The 26,821-nt window shown below is 37.3% G+C and overlaps 1 long non-coding RNA gene across 1 annotated transcript; it reads left to right on the top strand.

Annotated features, from left to right (window-relative positions):
* The first annotated feature begins 10,352 nt into the window (after positions 1 to 10,352).
* Positions 10,353 to 25,207, top strand: LOC120310300. Its single transcript, XR_005557311.1, has 3 exons — positions 10,353 to 10,669; positions 22,545 to 22,710; positions 24,241 to 25,207. It is a non-coding gene; the product is annotated as an uncharacterized LOC120310300 (long non-coding RNA).
* The last annotated feature ends 1,614 nt before the right edge of the window (positions 25,208 to 26,821 follow it).

The raw sequence follows: 26,821 nt of genomic DNA, 5'->3' as shown, positions 1-26,821 counted from the left end.
TGTATTAAAACAATATGGCTCCATATTTCTTCCCATCAGACACATAAGATGATAGATAGATAGATAGATGATAGATAGATAGATAGATAGATAGATAGATAGATAGATAGATAGATAGATGATAGATAGATTTTACATATATAAGTTATATATAAGTTAATATAATAAGTTATATTATAAAATGTGGGAAAGTTTTGTACTTGATATTTTTTGTACTCCACATATCCTGTTGCTTTTATTTTGCTGTTACTTGAGGCATATATGAAGAAATTCTTGAATTATTGAGTAGCCATTAGATCATATGAGAATATAAAATATAGAACAATAAGACCATGTGTCACAAAACAGAGAAAAAAGCAAGGCATTTACAAATATAGAAAAGGGAAAAGCAGATCATATTTCTGTTCCACTATTACAATTTATCCCAATCAGATCCACATATGCAGTTTTCAATTGTAGTATTCTGTTCAGACAAAGAGCAAATGTAATATTCAGGTTCTGGCTAAAAATGAAATATATTGTTTTAATGTAAGAATCTCAACTAACTCATCAGTTAGTCTTCTGGAAAATTTGTGTTTTTAGGTCAGCCTCACCCATTGTGTCAACTGCCTTTTTTAAGACATACTAATTGACTATTATGAAAATCATAGCCAAACATATCTGAAAAAGGCTCCTACTCAAGAAAGGGTATCTATTTTATTATATTTTCTTCTATTTTAAATGCTTTTCCACTGCTGAAACACTTGATTTACAATTAAACCTAAAATGACAAGTAATATCCCTTGCAGCAATGACAGAGCTTAATAGCCACAAGTGTACTATTTCCACAGCATGCTTTCCATTAATGTGCTAGGCTGACAATGAGCTACAGACAGAAATGGAAAGCAAGCTATGTTCAGATAAACTTCTTAGTAACTCATCTGTTGATAGGAGCTGTCACCTTAATTGGCCCAGCCAAACTAAAATGAAACTGTTGACATGTACTTATGATCCTGGAAAGAACAATGGGCCTTCCCCCCTTGCACCTCTTCTGTTAAAGAAAGCATCACTTACCTGTTTTTCCAGCTTTTCCGTGTTCATTTAACTACTTTCTTCCATATTTCAACAGTGCATATGTCTTCTGAGAAATACTATTCACCTTCCCTATATATTCTTAGGATGTTTCTGAAAATGGTGTAATAAAAGCCAAGCTTTTGATTTTTAGGTTCTGAAAAGGTTCCATTTCCAATGGCTTCCTCATTCAAAGGCACCTCTGTAGACTGCAGGCTGAAAAGTGGTGGAGGGCTTTAAGTGCCAGCCTGGGACAGGAAAACCAGGATTCATATCCCAAGAGAAAGTAAAATAACTGGAGGACTAAGTACAAGTTGTACTTGGAGACTTTCTACCAATTCAGGATCTGCTTCAGACTTGTTGGATTTTACAACCACACCCAGGAGATGAGATAAGCTGGACGTATGAAAATTTAGGAAAAGTAGTTGAAACACTGCAGAATTTATAGATATGGGCTATTTTCTTGTTAGCAAGCATTCTTGCCTCCTTCCAGATCCTATTCCATTGAGTTTTTTCAATGCAACAGAAGAATTGCAGCTTCACTTAATTGGAATTGCTCAAGCACTCACTCACTACCTCTTGCTGGGAAGTGACAAAAGTGCTGATGATGACATGAACATAGTCATGGATGAGGAGACACTAGCAACAATATCTTCTTCTTTTTATAAAGTGGGGATCATAGGTGTACATTCCTAACCATGATGATACCCAATTGATGAAATATATTTCATCACAATGCCAGCTCCATCCTTCATATTTAACTCCCAAACATACAAGGATAAAAGTTGTATTATGATGCTTTGCAATTTTGTATCCTTTATGGATGTACACGAGGGGCTTTTGTTTCTATTTTTTACCGTAAGACGGGCAGCACCTTAGAAGAGGGAACTGATTGAATATCATTTTGTGTGATTTTTATTGGTCAGCTATGTGGAGCATTGAAGAGCTGCTGCGTGCTCTTGGCATTCTGAGGCTAACAAAGTAAAGATGAATGCAGAGAGACTTTAAAAAGCACCAGGGAGTAGAAATAGGGCTAATACAAAAGTTTCTACATTTAATCTACATACATGATTCTGAATTTTTAGAATAAGGATGTGATAAAATTTAACTAAAAGAAGTAACTATTTGAGACTAAAACAATAAACGATCTTGTGGCATCTTAAACACTTTTCCTCCCCCAAAGCCCAATTATTGCATATGTTTTACTGCTTCACAGTACATCCCATCAAACCTATGGAGTATTAGTCTGGGAAATGAGTGCTGTATATACCTAACCATAATTTCACATATGGGGGACAATAAAAGGAGAGATTGGAAACAGTGGGAATTATATCCATGTAAAGCCATCAACAAAACTGTTATGTGCATTCAAGACGTTCCTGCCTTGGTGACTTAATATGTGTAGTATGAAAAGAAATCACTTGCTTGAATATTGTATTAGGAAGACTATGTAACAGATGAGTGGATGATGAAAGGATACCAATATTTTTGAATCTGCCACATATAATTTCTCCAAGAAATACATTCTCCCCCGAAGTACAAAATACAGATTTATCTTGCACATTTTTTAAAAAAAAAAATGGATGCAGAAAAATCGGCTATGCTTATTTACATTGGATTTATAAAATGCATTTAAAAGGTCTTTATCACAAAGACTTTCAACAAGTATTTAATGCTGCTGTCATGAGGATAGTTTGCTAAAGTGAGATGGATATTAAACTGAATAGAGTACACTATTACTAAATCTATGTCTAAAGCAACTTTTATAGAATTGCATAATGACATACATTCAGCCAACAATGTTGCTGCAATTAAGCAGCAAAATTCAGGATTAAAGGCAACATTCCATTAGATCCTTTTCCCAAAACACAGATTAAGGTGGAAATTATCCCAAACTAAACAATTATTCCTAGGCAATTTCAAGCACCCCTTCGTATGATTTTAGTTGAATCTCAATATTTAAGGTATGACATTTCTACACTGTAGTCCGTTTTTGCATATGTTTAAAAAATTATTTCTTACCGTTCGGTCTGTAGGAAGTATAAAGGTTTCTAAGGGCAATGGTACCTTATTTCTAGATGTTCTCATACCATCATTACTCCAAATAAACATTGTCTTGAGTTCCCATCTCCCAAAGGAAAGTGACTCTCCTTTAATTTCTTTTTTTGCTGTTGCTGTTGTTGAATTTAATCAAAAGTGAATGTAAATAACACTTTGCAATTATGAGTGTTTAAATTCCAAATTTTTCGGACTAATCACTTTCAGAAACAAACAAGAGATTGAATTTATATCGCCTGCAGTTGTTATTGGGAAGGTATGGCCCAAGATTGCTAAATGAAGTCAGTCCCCCTGCAATTATAACCACTCAAGCGTGCTTTCAGCGTATCGTGCCAAATTAGGTAGATTTGAGCAATTTGACTTCCTGTAACAAATCTCCAGGGCACCTTTGAGAAAGTACAGACTGTTTACTAACACTCTCGGATTTCATGAGTAACTCTGGGCAAGAGCTGTTCCAGCAGCGCCCGAGCACACACCTGTCAAACTGTGACAGCATGTGCTTTTTATGTCACATATGGTGCAGAGCGTGTGCACACGCACACACGCACACACACACACACACTTTTTCCAATGTTAGTTGGATTTAATTCTATTGGACCAAAGCAAAACAAAACAAAAATACAAATAGAAATCTTGAAAAACTGTAATCAACAAAATATAAATTGTGGAAACTTACAGCATTATACTTTTTAATCATTACATTAATTCTTGCTCTTTTGCAATACCAAGCACTTTCAAAGTTACCCCAAATGAAAGTTTATCCTTTTGGAAAATCCATTGCCATTTAGAGTCAAATCTACCCCCACACATGGAAAGAAAAGCACAAGTTAAACTATGATTCAGGATGACATAAACATGTTCAAGTCTCATTGATGGGACTTAATTTCAGTGGAATAAAATAAGCACATATTTTATCTTTAGATTAATATTCCATTAATTCTGGTGGGGTCATACCTTGGCAGAAACCTGCAGCTTAGATTTTTAGACAAAAGGACTGCTAGGATAAAAGTTCTTAGGAGTTGATTCTTGGAAGGCAGAAGAGATGCCTGAAAATGCTCAACAAACTTTGCATTGGATTAGATATAGAAATTAAAGGAAATTTGCAAATCTGGCCAATTTAGATGAGCTGAATACCAATAATTTGCCCAAAGAAGGGCTTGATAGCATTCAATATTGTAACTCAAAGTAAGTGCTCTGTATAGAAGAATATGGAAACTCCTAATACAAGCTACTCCAAATTTAGAAAGAAAAAAAAACAATAAAGAATACAATATTAGAGCTAGATAACTCTTCTAGCCCAAAATGCCCTAGGATGCAAGGGAGCGCAGAGAACATTCCAAAAACAGCAGCCACTCTATCTAAGGGAGGACTCTGAAGACAAGGAGAAATCTGAATCCTCTTGAGAATTCCAAGATTTGTGGAAATGCAAAAAATTATGGGAAGAAAAAAGACACTGAGATGTTACAGGTGACATTTGCAAAATATTATTCCAAAGATTTTAGGGTTGAATGTTTGGGCATGTGGGGAACAGAGGCAGAGACACACAAAAAAGACAATGACATGACAGGACATAAAACTCTGCTAGCTATTTGCAATCTGAAAAAGATCACTTAATATTGCAGCATTTATAAATTTTAGGTCAACTTGGCCACTTGTTATTGAACAAAATTGCATGTTACAGAACAATGTTTTCATAGTCACCTGAACACATCCAAAACAATTATTTAGTGTTTAAGTTCTCTACAGTTAGGATTATGGAAATTATCATGGTTGAATTTTGTCTGATTTTCCTTCTTCCTCTGCACATAGGAATGGAGTCCACCAATTAGTTATCCAGATGAAATATTTCAACCAGCCTACATAAACAGAAAAAGTGAACTCTCTACACCAAGAAAAATAACTAAATAAAAGGAAATAATTGGTTTCCTAAGGAACAGCTATATGAAACTGAAAAGAGTTAAGAGATTTTCATGGCTTATCGTAGTATGGTATGAGGACAAAGACTCTGAAACACAGAAGAAACAGGTACAGAGCCTTACATAGTATTTCTGGCTGTGGAAATCTGGAGTTGAAATCCCACCATTTTAAATTGCTAAGATTGAAAAATACAGCATAATCAGGGTGCATATCCGAACCTCACCTGAATCTTCCATCTAAAATACTTTGCCATCTAAAAACATTTAGTAGTCTTCAAATATCCTACTAGGCCACAACATGGAATACAGAGTACCTTACTATAGACTTGGTCTCCTACCTGAATAAAATTTGGACCAAGAAAATTTGAATTCTTCATTAGACCCTTCTTGTGGAAAAAAAATCTTAAGAAAATGCATATTCTATTTGTACAGAAGAAGACATTTGTATTGAGAGAGTTCATGCAAGGCAAGGCATAGCTACTCTGCCATGACAAGGGGGAAAAAACTTAATTTCTTCCTTGAAACATACATACCTATGTCCAGTGCTTTTTTTGTTAAAAAAAAAGGTGCCAGAACTCACACACGTTATATAACCCACCTTGCCTACCCTACAAGGTTCCATCCAAAAAAGATGCCAGAACTCCGTTCTGGACGTTCTATGATTTAAAAAAAGCCCTACCTATGTCTAATTGGGCTATAGGTAATCTAAAGCAATTGCTCTTCCACTCAGAAACAGCTGCCAATAGGTGAATAAGTACTGAAAAACAGCCTAGAGGAGTTTTAGGATATTTATATGGCCACTCAATGTACAAATAGTGAATCTGAGTGGCTTACATGTACAGCAGTTACACATATAAAACAAGAGAGACCAAACAAAACATCCAAACAGGGTAACCAAGGCCAAACCACAACATTCCAATTCCAAGTCATTTCAGGACAGGCCCATCCAATGCTCTGACCCAGTGCCTGGGTGGAAAACCAGGGTTTCAATGCCTTCCAGATGGCCAGTAGAATTGAGTCATCTGAACCTGAGGGGGGGGGGAGAGGCAATTTCCAAGGGCACTCACTCCAGCAGAGAAGATGTGCTTTCTGGGTCCCACTGGATGATATTGTTTCATGGAAGGGACCTGAAACATGGCACTCTAAAGAATTTTGTAAGACAAGCAGAGACTGTCAAAGACCAGTAGTCCTGCAAAGACCGGTAGTCCTGCATCAGTGTGCCATGAAGACTTTCATATGTCATCATTTGCACCACAAATTGCACCCAGAAAGCCATAGGGAGTCACTGTAGCCTCAAACTTCTGGCTTTACATGGGTTTCCAGGGTATATCCATAACTATTCATGCTATAGTCGGGACCAATTGGCTTCTTTTATATGATTTCCTTTACCACATCATGCCGAAACCACGCCCATCACATGGCCGTCAATGGAAAAAAAGTTGTGATATGTCGTGACAGATCATGTGACATTGCGAGTTTGACACCCCTAACCTAGAAGAATGGCTCCACCTAGTTGCCATACCCATAATAATATCTGAGGCTTTAATCCATCTAGATCTCTTGTGCTTTAAGCAGCTTCATGAGCCACAGCAGTGGGACATTACATTCTTCTTACCATTGGATGCAAGATAATAACTATTATGTTAAGGAAGCATTAGCATACTGAAAAGACTAATCAATTTTAAAAATTGCACACACACAGTCAAATCATGGTTTTGTTCAAATTAAATTCACAGTTTTTCGTGCAACCTTACCAAAAATAGCACTAACCATAAAGGCATGGTGAAGATGAGTCACACAAGAGCTCAATCATCTGCCACTTCAATGATCATAATGATTAGTTCATTGAAAGTGTAGCACTAAGATGATTAAAAGTGAGGAAATGCATTGTTATTATCTGTTCACAATAACGCGAAGCCCTAGCTGCCAATCCTTTAGTTGGTGCTGGCCTTCATACACATCGAGTTCTGAATTAATACAAATATATCGATATATTTACAGAAGGACACCTAGCTTAAAAGCACTGGAAAAAATAGAGCGCTCACCAGAAATCCTAATAGGCCAGAACAGTACCTACACAACTTGTTAAAAGTTTAAGTGTTGGTAACTTTTCAGTGTAGCTATATATTTTGCCAAATATCCAAAACACTCCTCTCTGTGGTATAAAAGGCAAGCTGAAAATATTTTGCTGTGAATTAATGAACTAATGTATGGATTAAACTCACAGCTGTTGCTGGAGATGCTGGTTTAGGTCATTGTAATATATTCTGATAGACCCTGTAGCTAGGGGTAAGGGAACTTCACAAACTACAAAGAGTTCAAAGCTTTTGATTACATGCAGGTCCTTGAAGCTTCCAATCAACTGTTTTCTTGCATGCATGAACTCAATTGTGAAAGAGCACCCAAATGACAGAAGGCTAACTCCAGACTTGCGAGAAAGGCTGCTCCAGCAATTCTTTCAAGATGTCTCTAATCAACTAACAGCAGACGTCGACTCAGCCTCGTGCAGCTATTCTGAACATGTTTCAGATCTGGTGTGTTTTTTAAAGGAACCATTATAGTTAATCTCAATACTTTGGAACATGAAACCCTCCAAAAAGGAGATCCAGATTTTGTACACCTCGTAGTTCTATTTCAAATAATGACTATTTTATTTCAGTTTCTAAGGGAGTATCTTAAATATCTCCTCAGTTTTGAGGGTCCTGTGATTTGTTGCACGTTAACCCACAGACCTCATTCAAAGCCCCAATATATTTTCTTACCATTTATCCATAACTGACATTGTGAAGGCCTAAAAATTGTACCTGCAAATATGTTCAAGCTACTCTTTCTAACAGAGGATCATCTGATCAGAATTTCATACAGTGGTCTTTGTCAGCCTTCTCCACCCTCAGTGTGAAGAAGACTTCAACCAGCCCCCCTTTCCCTGTGGTATAATATGGAAAAATCTGTAGCCAGGGTTATAACATTTTTGTACTGTCATACTTTTGAATTTGATTTGATCATTGTTTCTGTCTTGCATTTTTAAGGGCATGTTTTGTTTTACACGTATGTTTTGTTTTACGTTTTCTCAGTCTTGAGTGGCCTCCAGAGGAGAAAAAAAAAAGTATAAATCAAAACAGCTATAATGATGCATTTATTTAATTAATGTAATAGTATGTGGGGAAAACCTTGGGAGACATGAGAAAGGGCTTCTGTCTAGAGTCAGTGGGAAAAATGTATTTTTAAACTGGCAAGATTGATATCAGCCTTACTGGGTAGAACAGAAAGGAAACAACCAGATAAGCTAATTGTATTTTAAAGCTGGAGAAATTAGGGAGAGTCTTTTATGAACCTCTTGTCCTGCCCACCATCCACATGTGGGCTATGCTGTCTCTTATCTGACTGTTCCCTAAACAGCATCTCTTCACCCCCATCTTCCAAGGTTCCCCCCCAGACCTTTACAACTTAATTAATGATGTATGTGATTAATCATTTCTAAAAAAGGGTCTAATCAGCACACAAACATAATATAAATTATTTTTTAAAAAATAAAATGCTGCCCTCATCTTGTAAGAAACAATTTCCTAGCCGCTAATATTTCAAAGAAAATACTCTTAGCAGCCACCCACCATATAATTAATCCTGAGAAATTTTTCAGATAATTATATGACTTTGAAAGGAGTGGTTCCAAAGGAGATGGGCAACTATAGAAATGGCACAGGAAACATTATGAAAAATGAATGGTTTGAAATATACATGTGAATATACCTTTCACATATATAATTTCACATACAATAAGAATGGATCCAATCTGAAGTTTTGATCGAAGTATCTGGTTGTAACCAATTATGGATGACCAAATGTTACCCCCACCTTGAATTATACTTATGGTTTTGTGTAAGTACTATTGTAGTTTGTTAATTATGTTTTTGGTTTAATTTTGATTGAAATTTTTCATTGATGCATGTTGCTCAAAGTCATAAATTATAAGCTTTGGGCAGTCATATAAATTTCTTAAAAATAAAATAAAACAATTTTTTTGCAATAAAATCAAAGTGATTATCAAGATGATCTCCCAAGAGTCCTGTGTAGTTTTGACTTAAATATTTATTAGATACACTTCAGAGAAAAAAAGAAGCCAGATGGAGTTGATCTTTCAAAAAGACTGATTGAAAAATCCTACTACTGTTTCCACAGATGAAGTCCAGAAGAACCCACTGATTCTATTGTCTGGCACATAAATTTAGTCACTCAGAATCATGGACAGACATGAAAGCTGAATTTATGAATGAAGACATATCCTAGTGATCTTAGCTGTTGAAAGACCTCTATAAAAATGCAGGTTTTTACCCCTCTGTACATATGCATCGCTCATAATACTTTACAAAGATTAGTAAGACTAGCTTCAGATACCAGCATTGTGAACAAGAGAATTTCCAAACAGAAATATCTTACAGACTAATTGAAAATAGTGAACTCTAACCTGATTTTTAGCAGCTTACGGGACAAGATTATTTGCAAAGTATTTTGAAGCAAAATGAAGCCACCTGAACTATATTTTTGCACATATGTGTTAAATCACACATGTGCAGGAGCCACAACAATTAGAAGAAACCCCTTGCAGTTTTGAGAATAAAGATGGATTCAAGCAGCCTAGTTCTGATTTAAAACAGACACACAGGGCATTCAAGTGTAGTGTTTGATTCAAGCTCAGATCTGTTTCATATGCTACCACAGCCTATCGACTTTGGTACTAATTACTGTATGCATTAGAGTTTGTGACTAAATCTTAAGATTTGTCTGCCTTTGATGGTGACTTTCTATTTGCTCTTTTGTTGAAAGCAACATTAATTTTCCCAGCTCTGAAGGATTCTCCTTTCAATCAAAGGTTTTTAGCAAGAAGTTATTTATATCCAATTGGTTCCTTAAATGGAAAACAATGCTGTTTCACTTGGGTAAAACATTTATAATTTCTGTCATCTTGTATGCACTGTGTGTGCCTGTGCGTATATGTGCATGTCTGTTTAAGCAGCATAAACAGCTGACAATAAGGCTAAAGTTTGTATGTGTTTCCCTATATACATTTTAGCTAATGGTAATTGTATGGCTGGTATGGTTTCTTTGGAAATCTGGGGCCACATATAACTTCTAGATTTTAGCATGCTCCAGGACTGCATTTTATTTGATGGCAAACAAGTTCAGATAGCCAAACTCAGGTAGGTCAAGGTCCACATGCTAATATTTAAACCTAAGATTCATTCATTGTAACCATTAATGGATAGTTAGACATTGGTATGTATGTAATTAAAACAGCCACTCTATATTTTTTTTAGGAAAAGGTCAGCATCAGTTTCCAACCCACAGACAACAAGCCCAGTAATATTTTTCTTATGTATTGTCCTCTTTTTTAAATTACCCTCAACTCATATGGATTTTATCCATTTCAGCTCCTGAACAAGATAGCCTACAGCTATCATAGGATGACAAAGCAGTTCCTCACTACTATAAACCTGTCTGGATACTCAAATCATCAAGACAGCCATCTCTGAAGATACCCTATTGCTAAAAGCTCTACTCTCCAATACTTGAGAAAAGTTCTTCTCTGGTATAACATTCAATCTACAGAATGCCCCTCTGGGTCACTCACAATATTTCAGAAGAAGGTAAGACAAGTTCTTAATTTTGTTAGTTATTAATTTCAATATTGGCATTGATTTTAACTGCATCAACTTGTATATTTAGTTGTAAGCCATCTTGCATTTGACCTGAATAGAAAGATGGAGCACAAACATCTACTTGATCATTTTCAGTCCCCAAAATACATTTTGGATAGCCACTCCTTACTCCCATAATTAAGGCCTAGAGCAATTGTATATTGGCTGCTCTTTGAAGACAACTTTGTAAATAGAAAATAAACAAATGAACTACAATCAGGCTTGCCATTATGCTGAGATAAAATGTCATACCCTGAGCCTGTAGCAAAGGATGAAACTGCCTCTTCTGATATGTCTTCCACTGGAACTAAAATATGTTCAGACTGTGTAAATCTGGGGAAATGTTACAGAGGGAAAAGATTAACAATCCTACTACTACCAACACCCATCTTCCACTTCCACTGCCCAAATTCTTTCCTTCCTCTAAATTAAAAAGACTACACACATTTTGGAAAAGGTATGTCTGGTGATAATAGCTAGCTGTTTCCATGTTGTTTGCCCTCAACTAGTTAGAAAGGATTGATGGATGGATGGATGGATCTATCAACTTCCTTTTCTTTCATTTTTCTTATTTTCTCAATTTTATTCTGTTTAACATCAATCTGAGAAAATTGTTCAAAAAGGCTGGGTCTAAAGAGTTCTATGATTTTCTGTACAATACTCCTACAATGTACATTTTGTAGACAGTTTCAATTAATAGGCTCACTTCTGGAAGCAGCGTTACCTAACACAATGTGTTTTAGTGCACTATTGTTACAAAGAAAATCTCCAATTTCCATAATTCACATGCTGCTTTCATTGGAGAACTGAGTTCAAAATGGAAAGAAATGCAAATTTCAAAGTATAATGAGGTTGAGAGAGTGTTTCTTTGTAAAAACAACATTAAGGAAGTTTTCATTCCAGTGAAAACCAAGGAATTTTTCTTCCCTTTCTAATTCCATGCCAATAAAACTGGATTTTAAATAATTATACCACATGCATGTATGATTATATTTTATAATATTCCTTTTAATACCAGTTTAGATCAGAAAAGAAAAGATCATCAGGTGGACCTGATGTTCTAGCATCGGTATGCAGATTTACACCTTTAATTTAATTATCTTCCTGGGTCTTTCTTCTCCATAACAGTTAAATACAATCATGCTTCTTTCTCAAATCAACACATTCAGGCATTGCTCTATATCTGCAACCAATTAGCCCAAAATGGTACCAATTTAAGCTATAATTGTCTTAATCTTCCTATGCTAGTAAATTCCTAAATCTCAGTTCAATATTTTGACAGTTCATTTATTTTATTTGAGAACACTGGCATTCTGTAGAACAGCACAGCGGAGGAGAAAGATAAGCAATGCCTTTTAATAGACTACAGAATTGATTTGGCATCTTTAGAAAAAACAGCAATGGAGGGAACACGGAGGCAGCTTTACATGTAATCGGTTTCAAAGAGGATGCTATTTCTCCTGTTTTCTATGGCAGCATTTAAGTTTAACTCCCACATATTTTTTGGGGGGAGGGGTATTTCACAAGTAATTGTTGGACTCTAGCTAGTGCCCATCAGCACAAGACATCATGGCCAAGGGTGAAGGATTAGAGGATCTGAAGTTTATCAACATCTGGAGGGTATCTGGTGATCTGCCATTGCCAAGACATGGTATCCTCATGTTCAGTGGGAGGAGGAGGGGGGGTTTTCATCCTGCGTTTGCTCTCATTATTAGCTCCAATCTCCTAGCTGCTTGTTTATCTTTCTTTCTTTCTTCTGTACTTTTGCATCAATATACCTGGGGCAAAGAGAAGAGAGATGCTGTGCTGGATTTTTTAAGTGAGTTATATTGTTAACTCTAGGTTGGTGTCAATCCCACTAGGTAGACACACCAGAAAATCACCTCCAGAGGAAAGGTAAAGGTACTTGTGAAACTGGCTATAATACAAAATCTCTGATTATACTGCATGTTCTCCCCCTTCTTATACTCTTGTGAATCAGGAAGTGTTCCCAAGATGCTTACAGATGTTATCTTGCTATTTTGGACTAATTGTTTCAGCCCCTTTCCCCTAATAACAACTCTTGCATATCTCCATCAAGGCTATCCTTCTTATTCTCTACAATTTGAATTGTTGCTTGATAAAATCCTAAGGATTGGGTGAAGACATTCCCCTCCACCATGGAAGTACTAGGTATTGTGGTTTTCTAAATGTTACATTCATTTTCAATTTTTTACTTTTTTTCTGCGTGTTTAGTCCTGAGGCTATTTAAGATCCTTGTTTGCTTTTAGATTTAATCAGTGACCACTTTGTGATAGGTTTTTTAGTTATAATATGAGCAAATGCTGTGATCTGTGAAAGGTATTAATTAGTAGTAGTAATAGTAGTAGTAGTAGTAGTAGTAGTAGTAGTAGTAGTAGTAATAATAATAATAATAATAATAATGTTGGAAGGGATCTTGGAGGTCATCTAGTCCAACCCCCTGCTCAGGCAGGAAACCCTATACCATTTCAGACAAATGGCTGTCAGGTCCCTTCTTAAAAACCTCCAGTGTTGGAGCATTCATCACTTCTGGAGGCAGGTTGTTCCACTGGTTAATTGTTCTAACTGTCAGGAAGTTTCTCCTTAGTTCTAGGCTGCTTCTCTCCTTGATTAGTTTCCATCCATTGCTTCTTGTTCTGCCTTCAGGCGCCTTGGAAAATAGCTTGACTCCCTCTTCTTTGTGGCAGCCCCTGAGATATTAGAACACTGCTATCATGTCCCCCCTCGTCCTTCTCTTCATTAAACTAGACATACCCAATTCCAGCAACTATTCCTTATATGTTTTAGCTTCCAGTCCCTTAATCATCTTTGTTGCTCTTCTTTGTACTCTTTCTAGAGTCTCAACATCTTTTTTACATCATGGTGACCAAAACTGGATGCAGTATTCCAAGTGTGGCCTTATCAAGGCATTGTAAAGTGGTATTAATGCTTCACGTGATCTTGATTCTATCCCTCTGTTAATGCAGCCCAGCACTGTGTTGGCCTTTTTGGCAGCTGCAGCACACTGCTGGCTCATATTTAAGTGATTGTCCACTAGGACTCTGAGGTCCCTCTCACAGTTACTACTATTTAGTAAGGTACCCCCTATACTATACCTGTACATTTGGGTTTTTTTGCCTAAATGTAGAACCTTACTTTTTTCACCATTGAATTTCATTTTGTTAGATTTATTTATTTATTTATTTATTTATGAGACTTATATACCGCTTTAAGTGCAAGCACTCTCTAAGCGGTGTACACCAGTAAGCAATGTATATATATTTATTTACATTGCCCCCAACAATCTGGGTCCTCATTTTACCTACCTCGGAAGGATGGAAGGCTGAGTCAACCTTGAGCCGGTGAGATTTGAACCTCTGACCTGCTGAACACAGTCAGCTAAAGTGGCCTGCAGTACTGCACTCTAACTGCTGCGCCACCTCGGCTCTAGATATGCCCAGTGTTCAAGTCTGTCCAGATCCTCCTGTATCCTAGGCCTGTCTTCTGGAGTGTTGGCTATTTCTGCCAGCTTGGTGTCATCTGCAAATCTGATGATTTCCCCATCTATCCCCTCATCCAAATCATTGATGAAGAAGTTGAAGAGCACTGGGCCCAGAACAGAGCCCTGGGGCAGTGATCCCTATTACGGTATTAGTGCTATGGAAATCCTTATGAGGATGTTTTGTGTCATTGAGTGTTCATGAAAGGGACCCCTTTGAAGATGTTTCACAACAGCAAACAATTGTTTTGCTTCCCTGCTCCTGCAATCTGCTTATTGTTCTTGTAAAAGCCTCCTCTGATATCTAGGAGAGGCTTCTGAAAACAGGTAATCCTCATTTAGTGACTCCCTTATTTAATAACCATTGGCAGTTATGATAATGATGAAGAAGTAACTTTATGACTAATTCCTGCATTTACAACCTCCATGGGTCTAAAGAAGGGTTCCCAGCCGGGGGGGGTGGGGGGGGCTCACACACCCGGGGGTGTCAGATGATATTCCAGGGGATGCAAAAACTTGGGTTTTTAAAATTATACTGTATATGCATAATTTATTGCCATTATTTCAAACTTTTGTAAGGCGTGTAAGAATATATTAGAAGCGTTCTAGGGGTGCAGGTATAGGAAAGGTTGGGAACCGCTGGTCTAAAGCAAAAAAAAAAAAAAAAACTGAAGTAAGATCTTAACCATAGTTCCACTTAGGAATCACTGTGTTTAATGTGGGTCCCAATTGTGATCCTAAATGAAGACTTTCTGTATGTACAATGTAAATGCAAAATTCTTCTGCTTTTGGCAAGTGGTGGAGAAAGCTGTGCAAAAAGAGATAAGAGGAATGGAGGTGAGGTGGCACATAGTTACCCCTTTGCCTTAGCAGGTATTCAAGTATAGCCCAACTCCATAGGCATATACTGTATCTACGAGAAGGTGTGTAAACCAGTTAGAGTGTTCCAAATGCTACATGCAGGTACATACTTAGAGAAAATTCACTGCATCAGAAAGAAGGTATTCAGAAATAAACCAAAGATAATTTAGGAAGCATGACATTTCTGAGGCTTTTTGATATTCTTGATGGGACTCAGAGACTTATTATTGTTGTTGTTGTTTTGATGCAAGGGATATACTACTTATTACACAAGTCTATGACTAATTGTAAGGCCAAACCAAATAATCTTTTCTGCTGATAGTGTCATGTCAGCCTTGCTATTTTTAAAACATTCTTACAACATTTATGGCTTTCCATCTAATGTTTTTCCTTTCATTAAAATTCTATATCTCCACTTATATACATCTATTTATCAATTTATTAAGCAGACTATACTCACTCAGATGTATTATGTCTTGCCTCTTTCTCTTAGTTTTACACATACACAATATATTTGTGTTTCTTTTCTTTCCTTAGTTAGTTCATATGAGTTACCATTTACTCTTCCTTCCAATTCACAAGGCTACCAGCTTTAGCTACATTTGTGCCTCAAGCAGTATTTCCTGCTGATTATAAGGACAATACTGGGCCATTCAGACCACATTGTGGTCAGTATGCTACAAGCACAAGCAAAAGCTACTTTCATTCCAACCCTGTTGTTTTATACAAGCTAGGAGTTCTATTTAGAGACTGCTTGGGAAGTGAATATATGCTTGCCTGTATTCCATTAAATAGGAGACACAAGCAGTGTACTGATACATTCAGAATGGCTTCGGTGGAGTGTAATTGTAAACAGTCATAGCCAAGCATCCTGTCTTGGAGAACTACAAGCTCTCCATCCTTTGTAAGGATTACTTAAGTGTAACAGAAGGCCAGTGGCTTTTCTCATTCTGGGACTCACTCCCTTGATTTAATGAAGTTTATATCCCAGTGGTCTCCATGGAGGTTATCTGATTGGTGAAGCAACCACACAGGAGGTCACCACCACACATCCACGCAAAAAACAAACCCAAAGCCACACCGATGACGAGGCACGACCACAAACCAGAAGCCAGACCACAGCTGCATCATTAGCCACTTTAAACCCCTCCAATCCATACATGAAGCAAACTGACACCCTCCATGAAGAGGAGGCACGACCACGAACACGAAGCCAGAAAATAGCAAGGCAGCCCAAAATCTTAAACCTCTCTGCAACTCAGACTAACCTGAGCACAACCAAACAGAACACTCCCCCAGCCAATCAGAGCACAGCCAAGCCCCTAACCATTCAGAACACACCTCCACCCAATCAGAACACAGCCAAGCTCCCACCCAATCAGTTCATACCCCCACTGGCAGTTAAAAGGAAGAAACAGCTAAGACCACACATTGCTGCTCAAAGCACGAAGCTGAAAACACCAGCCTGAAGATGACGAATGGGACTTCGTCTAAACGTCGCCAAGACACTTCCAATTTTACGCGGGAGAAAACCCGAACAACCAAAGACCTACATATATATATATATATATATATATATATATATATATATATATATGTATAATATTCTGCTTTTAAAAGACTTTCCATGCTTTAGACAAAACATCAGTCCCGCCAGACAAAACAGTGGGTGAAAACTTAACATTTCACTTGCACAATATCTTTTTTCACCATTGATTTTAAACTGACAACTCTTTTAGTTTGTTGCCTGCAAAGCAAAGATTATTTCTCTCAGCACTGCAGCCACAATATGGCACCTCAGTAAATCAGATCAGTTACAACACGCACAGCTCTGCTTCCCAGTGTGATAACATCGAGCAAGTCCCTCTTTAAAATACCTGCTAATAAGTCACTAACAGGAAATTGTTGAACCCTGGACTGAAAGATGGATAGAATCACAGAATGCTGTTCATAAAAGAAACAATAAATTATTCTAGTTTTTAACCTGTCTTTCTCAATGGTATTTTACTCACTAAAGAAGATAAACTATCCTTTGTTTCGAACTTGGAACAAAGGGCTTAAATAATTTTTAAATTATAGCCTCAACTGGAAAAGTTTAATTCATAGTACTGTAAAGGTTTCCAACAATAAGGAACCTCTTAATTTGCAGGCTGGTGAAACAATTTTTTTAACCATTAATAACAATAGGACACAGATTCTTCTGAACTTTTAACCGCTTGATGCTGAGTATCTTCTGAGTTATTACCAGCCTTTCTGCAACTAGTTAAGTATCTGTTATTTATTGTGCTGTGCCTAATTTTGAAAGGGAATTTCGTTTAGACTAACAATAGATTAAATAATGCATTCAGTATGCTCTATTTAAAATGCTATATAATGATCGTACTTATGGAGAAATGTTTGGCTGTTATTCTTTTAGAACTGTTTCTGCCCTCACCTGGAAAGCAGTACAATGGTAAAATGACTTCAGTGGGGCTGCTCTCCAAGATCCAATGATACTAACTCTGAAAATTAGGGTGGATAATGATTTTTAAAGTGTTTGTGGTGTTCTAAAACATTTGTGCAATATACCTTCCTATTTAAATATGATTGCATCTATTGAACCTGCTTTCATTCTGAATGAATACAGTTTCCTTAGATTTTACTTCATTGGATTCTATCCATTTATTAAAATACTCTGTTAGCATGTGCATTTCTTACTTTGCAAAAGCAAGTTTTCTGTATGGGAAGAAAATCACAAACTAAACCTAAGTGCATAACGCTGGTTTATAAAGCAGAATAGATGTACTCTTAGAATTAATCAGAATATATCTGCTTTTTTCACTGTCAGAACCAAGCCATCAATCTATTTTGCTTTTGTAAAACTCCATTTAGAATTTTCCCGTAGTTATTTTAATCTGTGGTGTTACTCTTTACAATAAATCCCAGTGTATTTTCTGATTCCTGTTCTATTTAATTCCTATCAGAAGAGAATTTCCAATTTAAATATATATCTGATAGGATTTGGCACAGCTTTAACAGACACATACATTACCTAGACACTGACTTCCCTACTCTGTAAGATGTTCAATATTTAAAAAACATGCTACTTTATGCAAATATTTTATTTTGACCTTTTGTTTTGGAATAATGCATTTTCTCCAATTTCATATATCCATAACAATAAACAGGAAATTTAAGATAGATTTTGATAAAAGCATAAAAACTAAATTGTTTTTCTACACCAAAAATGTTGTGAGAATAAGAGAGTGCTGAACTAAGACTATAGAAACTCTATCTTCAGATCACGGACCAATAATGAAGCTCACCTCCAGTCACTTAATCTGCAATAAATAGAATTGAATTAAATCACTCTCTACTTTATAGGAAGTTAAATAGAGTGAGGAAGAGTCACTATAAGAACAATTGCACTGAAGGGCATGATAAAAAAATGATTAAATAAAAACAAGAAAGTGCTCCTCATACTATTTCTGCATTTGTTATGCATGTCCCACAAACAATAATAATGTATTTATTTATCTATCTATCTGTCTGTCTGTCTGTTTGTCTGTCTGTCTGTCTGTCTATCTATCAAATTTAAATGCCACCCATCTCACTCTGAAAAGTAATGTTGTTAATCAATCTTATATCAGCTTGTCAATCCAGTGCAGTATGAAGTTTTTTTCATTGAATGGAACTTTATTTGCTCTATTAGTCCAGTACAGAGGGGTTTTTAACTTCCCAGTCTAGGGATCAGAAAGTGAAGTACCAGCCCAAAGCTACCTAGCTGGGTCCCACCACTCCTAATCAAGCACCTTAACCACTATACCTTACTGGCTCTTGTGAAATAACAACAACAACAACAACAACAACAACAACAACAATAATAATAATAATAATAATAATAATAATAATAGAGTTGGAAGGGATCTTGGAGGTCATCTAGTCCAACCCCCTGCTCAGACAGGAAACCCTATACCATTTCAGATAAATGGCAGTCCAGTGTCTTCTTAAAAACTTCCAGTGTTGGAGCATTCACCACTTCTGGATGCAGGTTGTTCCACTTATTAATTGTTCTAACTGTCAGGAAATTTCTCCTTAGTTCTAGATTATAATGTATGAATGGACACAAAATCTTGGAGTTGCTACTTTAACTAAAGAAGAGAAACAGGACATTGTAGCATACAGAGTGCACAGAGAGATGTAATACATAAAAAGGGAAACTCTTGGGAAGAATTTGATTCTTCTTTTTTTCAGTAATTTTAATACCTGCATCTGTTAAAACATTAGATTTAGAGAAAGATTCAAAGTGGATTTCATGGCCTTCTCTTCCATTGAAATCCACTGGCTAAGGTATATAATAATAATAATAATAATAATGATGATGATGATGATGATGATGATGATGATGATGATGATGATAATCCCCCAGTGAGGCACTACCTTGATGTGGTTGTGGGGCTTATGTACTCTGAGGAAGATGAGAGCTATGCCAGAGGTTCAACCATACTGGACAGGTCTCATCAGAGGAGTCAGACAAAGAGTGTCTCTCCCATAAAAAAATATGGTGAGACATAAATTTCAGAATGCCATACTGGCTCGGACGTCGCCCGGGTTAACAAGGTCCGCGCTAGATATTGGAGTTCCTGGATATCTGGTGAAAAATGGGTTACAGGACTCAGGACTGTTGGCTGAGCAACCAGGGCCAGCAGCTGCAGAATTACTGGAAGAAAAGGTATTTACCCGTTGCAGATACACAGTGATTGAAAAAAAAGAAACAATGATCTGTTACTACAGATCAAGTCCAACAAGAAGAGGATATCTAAAACGAACGCACCAGTTCTGGGAAGAACAACATCCAGAATCAGAAATAACAGAACAGAGACTAGCAGATCAACGCAGATTTATAATACGAAATAAAATGAATTTATTAAACATAACCTGGCGCTTTTTTCAGGTTTATTTTAAAGTCAAATGGTTCTCCTGCTTTGGGCTGCTCTTGTATGTGTCTTTGTAACTCTTCCGGTCTTGTGAGAAGAGAACAACATCATCTACAAATCTTAAGTGATTTAAATAGGTCCCATTGATTTTTATTCCATCTTTTACCCAGTCTAGTTTGTGAGACACTTTTTCAAGGCAGGTTGAGAAAAGGATAGGTGATATTGTATGACTTCATCATACACCTCTTCTATGTATAGTCCCATTTATTATCTTTGGAGATTCTCAGTCATCCACGTCATAGTTATCCCAAAGATGCTTTTTCACAAGGCAACTCGACTTTCTTGTTTGTCTTTAAAGACATTTCGCTTCTCATCCAAGAAGCTTCTTCAGAAAAACAAGAAAGTCCAGTTGCCTTGTGAAAAAGCATCTTTGGGATCCTATTTATTATATTTAATAAAAGCATTGTTCAACAAATGACATGTTCCTTCATGTTACTTATTTATAAATATTGTGTTCACAAAATTTAGATCCTTCAAAATTATTTCTGCTGTCAGTTATTTTCAGTGTTTTATGAATAAAATATTAACAGGAATGCAATTTATTAAACACAAACTACAACACACCATGTATACAAACAATATACAATTAAAATATATTCCAAAATATGTGCCCATAGTGAGCAACAGAACATACATATATTGTACAGATGAATTGTTAGTGGGCCACATGGAATTATGTCACTATTAAGGTGACCAACCATCCTCCTTTACGGAGGACAGTCCTCCTTTTGTGAGTTCTGACCTCCCTCGAAAAGTGTCCTCCTAAATGTCCTCTTTTTCTATATTTGAAGACTAATCTGCAGGGCTTTTTTTCCCTCACAGAATGCTCAGAAGGCATTCCGGGACCTTTTTTTGATGTTTTTTTCAACTTTTGCATGAGCTGTGCTACTCCCCCTATTGGCTTTTGAAAGCCAATAGGAATTGCTGCTGAGCACGCCAAAACATCCGGCCAGCAAACTTTGCATGTGCAAGTTGCAGGAACCTTGCACCCCTCACTGCTACCCAACTACACCATCTCCTACTTAGTTCCAAAGATAGCTGGAGGAGACTGGAGTGGTAAGTTTCTCTTGATCTTCCCTGTTCTATTCTACATGGGGATGCACAGGGTAGGCAGTAGTGCTGGGGGGGTGGCTGCAGGGCCAGAGCCAGCATGGCTGGTGCTTTGTGAGCTGTGGGGCCGGCTCTATGGGGATGCGCAGGGTGGGCAGTGGTGCTGGGGGTGGCTGGGGGGGCAGCTGCAGGGCCAGAGCCGGGGCAGCTGGTGCTTTGCCTTTGAGAGCCACGGGACCGGCTCTACAGGGATGCGCAGGGTGGGCGGTGGTGCTGGGGGGCAGCTGGGAGGGGCAGCTGCAGGGCCAGAGCTGGCGTGGCTGGTGCTTTACCTTTGTGAGCCACAGGTCCGGCTCTATGGGGATGTGCAGGGTGGGCGGTGGTGCTGGGGGCGGCTGCAGGGCCGGAGCTGGCTCGGCTGCTGCTTTGCGAGCCGTGGGGCCGGCTCTCCATGGCAGGGCAGTGGTGCTGGTGGGGCGGCTATGGGCGGGGGCGCGGCGGGCAGTTGACCTTTCATGGGCCGCACCATCTGGTGGTCTATGCAGTGCTGACCTGCGCTGCCACTACCTCGCCCTGCGCACCTACTTGGCCGTCCTGAAGCGCCTGGCTCACAACACCTGCCTATACCGCCCACGCAATCCAGCCATGTAGATTTTTGGACAAGTGAGAAATCGAGATTGAATGTTGATACTCTAGCTGCAGCACTTGCCATAAAATTCAATATGAAGGATATTTCTTTTTCAGATATTTCCAATATATTGTTAGAAGATGATACATTGACAAAAAATATTCATTCAACGGAAAAGTACTCATTTAAATAATTAATAGGCATGTAAGCATAATTACAATATAAAATGTTATTGTTACAAATGTTTTTATTATACATTTATCATATTATAGTGTATTCTGTATTATTGTTTCAATAAATACAATGTTTTTTTTATTTACGATATTTTTTTCTTCAATTTATTCGTGTCCTCCTTTTCGTTGTAAAAAAGTTGGTCACCTTATCACTATGCCAAAAATTGTTCTGAACTAGGCTGTAATTTTTTCTTTGACTAGACTACTGAATATCTCATGCATAGCAGTGATTGCCATATTAGACAAAACCCATCTGCCAGTTTGCTGGACCTCATTGCATTCTGGATCTGGGGAGCCTTTTATTTTCAGACAAACACAGAACACCATTTTCCCAGAACACCATTTTTAGGGAACAGGTGGGACCCAGGCTTTCCCAAGAAGGTCCCTGAAGGGATAAGATTTCAGGGCAGCGTCTATTAAGATAAGACACACTGCCATGCTAAAGAATTCCATGTGTTATTACTTCCTCTTCTTTAAAGCTTGCATGAAGAGTGAAATAAGTTTATTGGGGCCTTTCTCTGGACTGTTAAGTATTAACCATAACTTGAAAAGATAAATGAACCAATTCATCTTGCAGGTAAATGTTGCTGTTTGTTGCAAGCAGCATATAATGGTTTTCTACTGTTATGCGGGAGCTTCCAGATGTGGTTGACTACAATTCCCAGAATACCCAGCCATCGTAATCATTCCCTGTGCTAGCTGGCTTCTGATAGCTGCAGTTCAACACATCTGGAGAATATCAGGTAGGGAAAGTTGTTCCATTATTTTAACAGATCCTGACAATTATTGTTTTATATTTAGTTATATAATTGCTCTTTCCTGGCTTCCTTTTTCTAGCCTCCATTATCTTCTTTTTTTTTTCAAATAGTGAACTATTATTTATGCTGCCAGATCAAGAAGCTGAAACCATGATAGCAGGTTGGAAAGGTTTCCCGTGTGTCTGAGGAGGGTTTTTTTGTTGTTGTTGTTCATCCACAAGACACATGGGAGGAAATTGTCTAATAAATACGTGGAGATCAAAAGGCTATAAATCTGGTGTGCAGGTGCTATCCATTTAAACCTCAGGAACAACTACCTAAAACCTGGGAGTACAAAGAAATAACTTTGTAACTGAAAAGGAATATGTGGGTCTGCCTAGAGATAAATTATGATGGAAATATAGGGGCTCGGCTTGATATGTATCAGAAACTGACAAAAAATATGAATATAAACTTTTCTGGCATAAAACTGATGGTGAAATTTGGTCCAGGTCCTATTCTGCCTTTTATTTTGAGCTTAGGGTTAACAAGGTTGCATACTGAGGGGGGTTTGAAAGGGTAGACTCCAGATGTCATCTTTAAAAAACAACAACAATCCTAGTTAACCCCAACTGAGAATGTTCTTAATCAATATAATCTACGTATTTCAGGGCCATCTCAGCCTTACTTCCATTTAACCTAGGCATTCTCTGTGCCAGGAGTTGGGAGGCTGTTTTTTCCTGACTGTATTTGTGTTACAGCTTTATTCATATTCAAAGGAAGTGCCCCAGGTCAGAGAGTGTTCAGCTAGTAACCCCAAGGTCAGGTTTAATTGCCCTAAAAGGTGGCACATGTTAGTGAATGATCTCTAATGATTTAGAGCATGTATCTTTTTCACATCAAGACGTTTGGACTCTGAGGAGACGTCATTGAAAGTAATCTGAAAATTAGTGAAAATAAAAACCATGCCCACTAGTTACCTAAATACCTATTTCCTTTCATTTTATGCCCTGAATGACCTTGTGGCGGCGGCGGGGGGGGGTACGTTACATCTTTTTGTTTGTTTGTTTGTTTCCACTAATATGCAATTACCTGAAAGAAATGAGAGAACTCATTATCAGACTGTGACATGGCAAATATTATTGTTGCAATTAAATGTCACCTAAAAAGGAAAGGGGGAAAGGTTTTCCCAAGATTAAAAAAAAAAGTTCAACAATTCTAAATTGGATTTCTATGGAAAGTCTTCTCCTGCAGTAGAACATGTAGACTGATATGGGTTTTTTTTTTGACCTATTTAAAAAGGATGCTATAAGAATAGATGCCCCACCCAAAAAAGTCAATTGGAAAATGATGAGATTTATAAGGTGACCATAGTATCTTTATTGCAAACAGGATAGAAATAACTCTTCTGGTAAAAATGGAGTGTCCTATATCCAACTTACTCTTATTAAATTTGTTTGCCACCCATCTTGCTGCAAAAAGATTCCTCTAAATTCTTGATGCTTAAAGGTATGCGTGTTTATCTTTTTTTATTAGAGAACTGGAAGAATTTATCTGTTACTCCAGGGTGTGACATTATCAATATATGGGTGATATCCAACAGTATATCAGTATCCTGGATCATATCACTGAAGCAGCTGATGTCTTGCCTGGTATTGGAAGCTGCAAGGATCCGGATGGAGTGATAAGAGCTGAAGTTGAACCCAAGAAGGCAGAGTTTCTATTTGCTTCCTTGGATAAATATTTGCTCCTTCTTTGGTTGTGTGACTCATGTCTCATTTCACCTTATCCTCCCTTGAGGGAAAAAGTCCACAATTTAGAGATTTTCTTGTACATACAGCTACTGTTGCTTGGACATGATAAGGTGGTCCTTTGCCAAACTCCAGCTAGTGAACCAATTCTGGCTCGATCTTAAAACAGTAACTCATGTTTTAGTCATTTGGGCCTAGAGTATTGCAATATGCTCTCCATGGAATTGTCTTTGAGGACCACATAGAAAAAGTAAAATTAAATCAGGTATATCCTACTTCTATACATCAATGAGTTTTGTTTTTTCACAAGGCTTGGGAGGGAGCAAGGAGGGGGGGGGAATAAAAAAGAAGTAAATCTGGCTATTTCAAAATGTGTAATATGTTTTTTAAAGGACCTTGTCCCTTGAGTGTTAAGAAGAGGCTTGAGGTAATAACTTGGGAATTCCTTGAAGATATTCCAAGAAATATTGAACATAAGAAAGCAAAAATGCCACACAGTCTCTGTGAAAGAAGAAAAGTAAACTAAAATGAAATTTGTCATATTTACACAAAAATGGACAGTTCTGTATATACAAATTTGGAAGACTTTTGGAGTCTTATTACATTGTTCTGAGTAATGCTGAATTGATTTAAGTAATATTTTTAGCCTCCTGCATATTGGTAATATTATTAGATTTCCTTTAGAAAGTAATTGTCACAATGACAAAAATAATGTATAGTGGTTAAAAATATAATAAAACAATATAATTTGTTATCTGCCTGTTAATGGCTTGGAGGGAGAGGGAAGGAGAGAAATAATGTCCTCATATGTAATGGCAATAGCAATATAATGTGGATCTTTCCAGATGGATTACCAGGAGAATCTTCATCATGAATCTGTTACGGGCAACTGGTGTATTCAACAAACTTTTATTCTGATATCTCCTTGCTTCCTTGCTTCCTTCCTTGCTTCCTTCCTTCCTTCCTTCTTTATATATAGGATAGTCCCAATAACATTTCTATGACATGTCCAAGGTATTGTAGCCTATCTGTATGTACTGTGAGCATACACATATTAGCATGTCCATACACAAATTATTTTTTCATTATAGGGTACTCAACAACTGATGATTATTTTTAGCAGAGATATAACTGAGGAAAAAGTAAATATCCTATTGCTATTAATTGATCAGCTGCTACAAATCACTGCCTTCATATCTATTTTCTCCCTGTCTAACTCACCTTCTCCCTCTCCCTGGGGCAAAGTATGTGATCAGTATGAATCTGATTTTGGTCCAAGACAATGGTGCACAGCTGCATTTCTCAGTGACTAAAATCTGTGCCATATTAATGAGAAAAGGAATTGGGGGAAGAGGGGATCATAGTTCTATAATATAACACATGCTTTCTATCCCCCCAAAAACAAATTCAAACTCCAGCAGTTCCAGGCAAAGGTGACAGACTTGAAAATGAAATTCTGATATGCTGGTGCCAATCAGCACACGTAATATTAAACTTGATAAATCAACAGTCTGATATCTTAATACGAAATCAAAGATTTCTGTTCACTCAGTGGGGTACAAGAGTAGAAAACCTCCAAATGTTTTAGCATACCACTCCTATAATCTCAAAGCATAGGCCCAACAAATGGGAATTTATAAGAATTACATTCTAAAAAAAACTGGAAGACAGCAGATTGTTCAGCCTCCAAGTAATACACAGACCCAAAGCTTCAGAAGGATGGCATAACCAAATTGGGGAATTGAATAATTATCCAGATTAATTTCTTCTGCTTGATGAAATGTACCTGTTATTTTTTCTGTCCTTGCTCCAGAGCAAGGACGCTGTAAAATATAATTTGCATTTGTTAAGATATTGATCCCAGTTGCACCACTTAAAGCCCACAAGTTTCCCCAAATTCAATAACTATGTTTACATGCAGTAGTCAAAGAGGAAATTGCATGTGAAAGCACTTTCTAAGGAGATGGTATTTTGTTGCAATTATCCATAAGCTGTATGTTTACATGGGGTTTTTAAGGAGAATTCAAAGCATATCTCCTTTTCGTGATGCATCAACAAGCATATCAAATGAGTGTTCAAATGCTTGTTCATTTCATAAAATAAGAACCAAATGGCTGAGTAATTTCCAACCCCCAAAATTGCTAGACTAATTCTATGGTCTATTTAGAACATATTTATAAAACCTTTTAAATAATAAAAGTCTAAGCTCAGACTTTTAAAAACCTACCAGATCAGTTGGACTCACATTTCCAAACATTGTGCATTGCAGGACCATTTTACTAAATACATTTTTTTTCCACTATGGATCTGCCAGACTTTTTCTCCATTACATCCGTAACCTCTCTTGAGAGTAGGATTTATTTATT

This window comes from Crotalus tigris, unplaced genomic scaffold (genome assembly GCF_016545835.1).
Source record: "Crotalus tigris isolate CLP2741 ecotype Arizona unplaced genomic scaffold, ASM1654583v1 scf7180000018160.1183395, whole genome shotgun sequence".
Classification (NCBI taxonomy): Eukaryota; Metazoa; Chordata; class Lepidosauria; order Squamata; family Viperidae; genus Crotalus; species Crotalus tigris.
This window is presented reverse-complemented; position numbering and strand designations above follow the sequence as displayed.